This window comes from Chrysochloris asiatica, unplaced genomic scaffold (genome assembly GCF_000296735.1).
Source record: "Chrysochloris asiatica unplaced genomic scaffold, ChrAsi1.0 scaffold00464, whole genome shotgun sequence".
NCBI lineage: Eukaryota > Metazoa > Chordata > Mammalia > Afrosoricida > Chrysochloridae > Chrysochloris > Chrysochloris asiatica.
In genome coordinates this window covers 570,153-579,393 of record NW_006408982.1, presented here as the reverse complement: position 1 = coordinate 579,393, position 9,241 = coordinate 570,153, and positions in this window count along the sequence as shown.

Sequence of the window (9,241 nt, the reverse complement as noted above, 5' to 3'; positions counted from 1 at the left end):
AGATAAGCCCATATAATGATCGCATCTACCTGGAAGCAATCAGCTTAAAAAATGCCAAAACACATACTCAATTAATTATTAAGGCCACAGATAAACATTAAACATGTCCAAAAAGCAAAAGCAGATGACCATATCAGCACATGTCCAGAAACAAGATAAAATGTCTGAGACAAATGACCTAGAGGTAGACCTGGACTACAATCTGGAAGGAGGGCAGGACTTGGAAATGCCTGAGAAGGAATTCAAAGAAAATGATTGTAAAATGGAGTTGAGAAAAATAAGGAAGAAGTCAGTAAAGCCCTACAGGAACAATCAAATAAGATAGATACAGCATTTGGAAACAATTCAAAATCTACAGAAAGAGGTTCAAATTACCAGAAATAGACAATACTCTGAAAGGGCAAAAGAGTAGAATAGAGGAGATGGAAGGCAGAACCAGTGATCTGGAAGACAAATCTCTCAATACCACTAAAATAGAAGAGCAAACACAAAAAAAGGTAAAAAAAAAATCTGAATAAGGTCCAAGATTCATGTTGGATAACATTAAGAGGAATAGGTTAAGAATTATCAGCATTCCAGAATAAGAAGAATCACACAAGTCCACAAGGAATAGTTGAAGAACTGTTGGAAGAAAATTTCTCAAACATTTTAACAGTGAAAAGGTAAACATTCAAGAAGCTCAACAAATCCCAAAGAGGATAGAACACAACAGAAAATCACCGAGACATATCATAATCAAGCTCTCCAAAATCAAAGATAAGGAGAAACACATGAAAGCAGCTAGGGAAAACAGAAGTGTTACATACAAAGGCAAACAAGTTAGATTAAACTTGGATCTGTCAGCAGAAACCATGCAAGCAAGAAGGAATTGGGGACACATATATAAAACCGTGAAAGAAAGAAAGAAAAAAACTGCCATCCAAAAATCCTTTATCCAGGAAAGCCATTAATGAAATATGATAGTATAATCAAAACATTCCAGAATAAACAGAAACTAAGGGATTTTGCCAAAGCCAACCCTGCATTACAAAACATACTAAAGGGAGTTCAGCTGACTAAGAAACAACAAGAAGCAACAACAAACAGAGATTGACATAAGTGGGAGCACCTCCCAGAATTAAATCAACAGAATTAAGAGTCAAGAACAGAAAAAAAAAAAAAAAAACTATAAGAACAAACTCAGAGATTCTGGGAGATCAATCTATGATGTAAACAATTACAATGTAAAAGATTCTAAACATGTAGGAACAGAGAACCAGATGATGAGAAGGCCAGGTACATTACAGGATAAAATAGACTGCACTAAATGGAGAGAATAGTTAATGAACTATAAGGCAACCTCAAAGAAAATTAATACTTCACAATATACAGAGAAAATGGAAATCCAAGTAGAATATGGAAACATTAAAACTTTGGGGAAGCTCACAAGAAACTAAACAAAAATCATGAACTCAGCAAACGAAGACACATAGAACAAAGAAAGCAGCAACACCACAAAAAACAAACAAACAAAATGGCAGCAATTAATCCATACTTATCAATAATTACACTGAATGTAAATGGATTAAATGCACCAGTTAAGAGACTGAGGGTGGCAAAATGGATAAGAATACAAGAACCTTCAATATGCTGTCTGCAAGAGACACATCTCACACACAGAGATCAAAAAAGATTAAAAGTCAAAGGAAGTAGAAAAATATACCAAGCTAATTGCAATAGAAAACGAACAGGAATGGCAGTGTTAATGGCTGATAAAAGAAACTTTATGGCAAAAACCAGCATAATAGATAAAGATGGGCATTAGCTCATGATTAAAGGGACAATTGAACAAGATGACATAACCATGTAAATAGCTATGCTCCGAATGAAAGAGCTTCAAAATATATAAAACAAACTCTAATAAATTTGAAGAAAGTAATAGATGAACCTGCATTAATAGTGGGTGATTTTAATACATAGCTTTCAAAAATGGATAGAACAACTAGAAAGAAACTTGAAAAGGATGCAGAAGAACTAAAAATCACAGTCAGCCAACTGGACCTCATAGATGTGTACAGAGCATTCAATCCAACAACAGCAAAATAAACATTCTTTTCCAATGCACATGGAACATTCATAAATTTATAAATATAAAAATACTACAAAGCATATTCTCAGATCACAATGCTATCAAATTAGAAATGAACAATAGAAAGACCAAGAAAGTAAAGCTAAATACATGGAAACAGAATAACATCCTGCTGGGTAGTAGAAGAAAATAATGTGAATTCACAAAGTACCTAGAAATAAATGAAAATGAAAACACAACATACCAAAATATTTGGGACACAGTAAAAGTGCTGCTGAGAGGACAATTTATTTTAATAAATGCAAACATCCAAAAAGAAGAAAGAACTAAAATTAACACATTAATACACCATGTACAAAAATTAGAAACAGACCAACAAAAGGAACTTATAGTCACCAAAAGAAAAGTAATAATAAAGATGAAAGCAGAAATAAATGAGATAGAGAACACAAAATATATAGAAAATTTCAACAGGACAATAAGTTGGTTTTTTGAAAGCATTAACATAATTGACAGACCATTGGCAAACCTAACAAAAGAAAACAGGAAGAAGACACAAACAACAAGCGTTAGAAACCACATGGGCAATGTCACAATGGAAGCAAAGGAAATCCAAAAAGATAATAACAGAATATTCTGGTAACATAGTGGTTATGAATTGGGCCGCGAACCACAAGTTCAGCAATTTGAAACTACCAGCTGCTCTCCAGGAGAAAGATGAGGCTTTCTGCTCCCGTAAAGATTTACAGTCTCAGAAACCCCGTTAAGGGTTTCTAAGAGTCGGAAACGACTCCACAACACATAACAATGACAATAACAACATGAAGAGTTCTTCTCCAATAAATTTGAAAACTTGAAAGACATGGATACATTTTTAGATAAACATGACCTACCTAAACACAATGAAGTAGAAAACCTGAACAAACGCATAGCAAAGGAAGAAATTGGTCAGGTCATCAAAAAACTCCCAAGCAAAAAAAGTCCAGGCCCAGATGGGCTTTGCTGGTGAGTTCTATCAAATATTTGGGGAAGATCTGTCACCAATTCTACTCAAATTATTCGAGAAGATAGATGAGGATGAAAAATTCCTGATGCATTTTATGAAGAATACATAACCCTCATACCAAAAAAGGGAAGGATGTCACTAAGAAAGAAAATTATAGACCAATAGCCTTCATGAACATAGAGGCAATAATTCTCAACAAAATTCTAGCCAAGAGAACCCAGAAACACATCAAAAAGATAATACATCATGATTAAGTGGGTTACATATCAGGCTTGCAAGGATGGTTCAACATTAGAAAAACAATCAACATTATCCACCATATAAATAAGAAAAAGAAAAGAACCACATGATCATATAGATTGATGCAGAAAAGGAATTTGACAAAATCCAACATCCATTCTTGATAAAAACACTCAAAAAGTAGGAACTGAAAGTAAATTGCTCAACATAATTAAGAGCATATATACAAAACAACAGCCTATATTACTCTCAATGGAGAGAAACTGAAAGACTTCCCTCTGCAAATAGGAACCAGATAAGAATGCCCTTTGTCATCACTCCTATTCAATATTGTGCTGGAAGTCTTAGCAAGAGCTATTTGGCAAGACAGGGAAATTAAAGGCATCCAAATTAGCAAAGAGGAAGTAAAATTCTCCCTATTTGCAGACGATATAATCCTACATGTAGAAATCCCCAAAGACTCAATAAAAAAGCTACTAGACCTCATTGGAAGATTCAGCAAAGTGGCAGATTATAAGATCAACATACAAAAATCAGTTGGATTCCTCTATATCAAAAATGACATCTCTGGAAAAGACATTAGGATAGCAATACCATTTACAATAGCCACCCAAAGGATGAAATATCTAGGAATAAATGTAACCAGAGAAAAAAAGGACTTATACAAAGAAAACTGCAAAACACGACTACAAGAAACTGAAAGAAACCTACAAAAAGGGAAAAATATACCATGCTCCTGGATATGAAGACTTAACATTGTGAAAATGTTAATACTGCCCAAAGCAATTTACACTTATAATGCATTCCCATTCCAAATTCCAACAACATTCTTCAAAGAGGTGGAAAAAACAGTTACAAACTTTATATGGAAAGGAAAGAGATCAAGGAAAAGCAAACAACTACTTAAGAAGAAGAATAATGTTGGAGGCCTCTCACTCCCCATCTTCAAAATTTACTACACAGCTACAGTCATCAAAACAGCTTGGTACTGGTACAATGAATCATACATAGATCAATGGAAAAGAATTGAGAATCCAGAAATTAACCCACCTAACTACTGCCAACTGATTTTTAACTAAGTAACTAAATATATCGCATCGGGAGGTAATAGTCTTTTCAACAGATGGCGCTTGCAGAACTGGAAAGGGATATACAAAAGACTGAAACAAGACCTTCATCTCTCCCCTTATACAAAAACCAACTTGACATGGATTAAAGACCTAAATGTGAATCCCAAATTTATGAAGGCCATCAATGAATATAGGGACAAATTTGAGGGCATTAATTCAGGAACTACATAGACTACCAAATATTTTGAAAACTACACAAATGAAAGTAGACAAAATAGATGAGTGGGACATACTAAAAATCAAAAACTTATGTGCATCAAAATATTTCACCAGCAGAGCAAAAACGGGAAAAAATACGAAACCCACAGAATGAGAAAAAATATTTTTCAATGACACATAAGACAAGGGACTCATTTTTACAATATATAGGAAACTATGACACCTCTACAAGAAAAAAACAAATAACCCAATTAAAATATGGGTGCAGGACATGAACAGATACTTCCCAAAGGAGAGAATTAGACAGCCAACAAACATATGAAGAAATGTTTACGATCACCAGCCAGTGTTGTTGTTGTTGTTGTTGTTAGGTGCCATCAAATCTTACCAACCCATAACAGCATTATGAACAGCAGAACGAAACACTGTCTGATCCTTGGCCAACCTCATAATGTTGCCACGTTTGAGTCCATTGATGCTGCCACTTGACCAATCCATCTTTTTGGGGGTTTTCCTCTGTTTCTCTGACCCTCCATCTTATCAAACAGAGATTGACAGGTATGGCAAAACCACCTGGAACACACCCAACAGAGAGCAAAATCCAGAACAGAATGAGACTACAAAAACAAACTCAAGGTAGCGGAGAGGTCAAGTGAAGGACATAAACATATCAATGTCAAAGAAGGGACAAATGCAGCAACAGAAGCCCAAGTGGTGGGGATACCTGGTAAATTCCATGTTACAATGGAGTATCCTAAATGTAGAGAAAAGTTAGTAGACTACAAGGTAACCCCAAAGAAAGGTGACACTGCACAACATATCAAAAAATAAATTCCCAACATAACAAGCAAACAGAGAAACTAGGAAGAAACTGACCAGAATCAACGAAAAAAAACACAAACCCAATACAAGAAGGAAAGCAGAACCAAAGAACGAACAACACCACCAAAAACAGTCACATAATGACAGCAATCAATCCATACTTATTGATAATTACATTGACGTCAATGGATTGAATACACCAATGAAGAGACAAAAAGTGGCAGAATGGATAAGAAAACAAGATCCATCATTATGCTGCCTGCAAGAGAAACATCTTGAACACAAATACAAAAACAGACTAAGAGTTAAAGAATGGGAAAAAAAAACTACCAATCCAACAACAGCAATAAACAAGCAGGAGAGGCAATACTAATCTCCTACAAAGTAGATTTAAGATAAAAATCACTGAATGACAATGGATTGAATGCACCAGTGAAGAGACAAAGAGTGGCAGAATGGATTAGAAAACAAGATTCATCAATATGCTGCCTGCAAGAAACACACCTTACATACAAAGACAAAAACAGACTAAGAGTCAAAGGATGGGGAAAAAATTACCAAGCCAATGGCAGCAATAAACAAGCAGGAGTGGTAACACTAATCTCTGACAAAGTAGACTTTAAGATAAAAACCAGGATAAGAGACAAAGGACACTATCTCATGATCAACGGGTCAATTGAACAAGACGACATAACCATAATAAAAATATTCGCTCCCAACGAAAGAGCACCTAGATACATGAAGCAAACCTTAATGGAATTTAAGAAAGAAATAGATAAATCAACAATTATGGGAGGAGATTTCAACACACCACTCTCGAAAATGGACAGAACAACTAGAAAGAAATTTGACAATGCTACAGAGGAACTTAACAACACAATCAACCAACTTGACCTCATAGATGTATACAGAGCATTCTATCCAACAATGGCACAATACACATTCTTCTTCATTGTGCCTGGAACATTTTCCAGAATTGACCATGTGTTAGGCCACAAAGTAAGCCTCCATAAATTTACAACCATCAAAATTCTACAGAGCATCTTCATAGACCACAATGCCATAAAACTAGAACTCAACAATAAGAAGGCCAAACATAAAGTCGAATACACGGAAACTGAACAAAACCCTGCTGAAAAACGACTGGGTAAAAGAAGAAATTAAATGTGAATTTACAAAGTTCCTAGAAACAAACGAGAATGAAAACCCAGCATACCAAAATCTTTGGGACACGGCAAAAACTGTCCTGAGAGGACAATTTATTGCTATAAATGCACACATCCAAAAAGAGGAAAGAGCCAAAATCAACACATTAACACATCACCTTTAACAACTATATGCAGACCAGCAGAGGGAACCTACAGTCACCAAAAGAAGGGCAATAATAAAGATAAGAACAGAAATAAATGAAATGGAAAACCGAAAAACTATAGAAAAAATCAACAGGCCAAGAAGCTGGTTCTTTGAAAGGATTAATAAAATTGACAAACCATTGGCAAAACTAACTAAAGAAAACTGGGAGAGGACACAAATAAATCACATTAGAAACCACATAGGTGAAGTCACAACAGAAAAAAATGAAATAAAAAAGATAATAATAGAATACTACAAAGAGCTGTACTCCAACAAATTCAAAAATTTGGATGACATGGATACATTTCTAGAAAAACACTACCTACTTAAACTTACTCAGACTGAAGTAGAAAATTTGAACAAACCCATAACAAAAGAAGAAATTGACCAAATCATCAAGAAACTCCCTACCAACAAAAGCCCAGGCCCAGATGGCTTCACGAGTGATTTCTACCAAACATTCAGAGAAGAACTGATACCAGTTCTACTCAAATTATTCCAGAACATAGAAGAGGATGGAAACTCCCTAATACTTTTTATGAAGCAAGAATACCCCTCACACCAAAACCAGGGAAGGACATCACTAAGAAAGAAAATTATAGACCAATATCCCTCATGAACATAGGTGCAAAAATTCTCAACAAAATCATAGACAACAGAATCCAACAGCATATCAAAAAAATAATACATCATGACCAAGTCGGTTTCATAAAAGGGACGCAAGGATGGTTCAACATCAGGAAAACAATCAGCGTAATCCATCATATAAATAAGAAAAAGGAAAAGAACCACATGATCATATCGATTGATGCAGAAAAGGAGGAATTGAAGGGAAATTCCTCAACATATTCAAGAGCATATATACAAAACCAAGAGCCTGTATCACGCTCAATGGAGAGAAACTGAAAGCATTTCCCTTGGGAACAGGAACCGGACAAGGATGCCCTTTATCAACACTCCTATTCATTAGTGTGCTGGACGTTTTAGCCAGAGCTGTATGGCATGATAAAGAAATTAAAGGCATCCAAATTGGCTAAGAGGAAGTAAAACTCTCCTTATTTGCAGACAATATGATCCTATACAAAGAAAACCCCAAAGACTCAGTACAAAAACTATTAGACCTCGTCAAACGATTCAGCAATGTGGCAGGGTATAAGATCAACATACAAAAATCAATTGGATTTCTCTATAGTAACAGCATTAGCGGTGAAAAGGACATTAGGAAAGCAATACCATTTATAATAGCCACACAAAGGATGAAATACTTAAGAATAAACATAACCAGAGAAACAAAGGACTTATACAAAGAAAATTACAAAGTACTACTACAAGAAACCAAAAGAGACCTACAGAAGTGGAATAACATACCATGTTCCTGGATAGGAAGACTCAATATCGTGAAAATGTCAATACTAACCAGAGCAATTTACACATACAATGCAATCCCAATCCAGATTCCAACAACATTCTTCAAAGAGATGGAAAGGACAATTACTAATTTTGTATGGGAAAGAAAGAGACCCAGGATAAGCAAAGCACTGCTTAAAAGGAAGAACAAGGTTGGAGGTCTCTCAATCCCTGATTTCAAACTTTACTACATGGCTACGGTGGTCAAGACAGCCTGGTACTGGTACAATGAAACATACATTGATCAATGGAACAGAATTGAGAATCCAGATATTAATCCAACCACTTACAGCCAAATGATTTTCGACAAAGTGCCTAGGCATATTGCATGGGGAAGAGACAGTTACTTTAACAAATGGTGCTGGCAGAACTGGAAAGCAATATGTAAAAGACTGAAACAAGACCTTTACCTCACTCCCTATACAAAAATGAATTCAACATGGATTAAAGATCTAAATGTGAATCCCAAAAATTATGAAGATCATCAATGAAAAATAGGGACAAACATGAGGGTTCTAATTCAGGGCATATACAGACTGCCACACATTTTGAAAAGTACACAAACAAAAATAGAGAAAATAGTTGAGTGTGACACACTAAAAATTAAAAACTTATGTGCATCAAAAGACTTCACCAAGAGTGTAAAAAGGGAACACACAGACTGGGAAAACATCTTTTGCAACAATATATTGGATGAGGCACTCATTTATAAAATACATAAGAAAATACTACACATCTACAAAAATAAGACAAATAACCCAATTAAGATATGGGCACAGGATATGAACAGACACTTCACCAAGGAGGAGATCTGGGCAGCCAACAAATATATGCAAAAATGTTCACAATCACTAGCCATTAGAGAGATGTAAATCAAAACAACAATGAGGCATCTCACACCAGCAATAACAGCAAAGATAAAAAATGTTGAGGACAATAAATACTGGAGAGGATTTGAGAGACTGGGACACTCCTGCATTGCTGGTGGGACTGCAAAATGGTCCAACCTCTCTGGAATGCAATATGGTGCTTCCTCAGAAGGTTGAAAATAGAAAT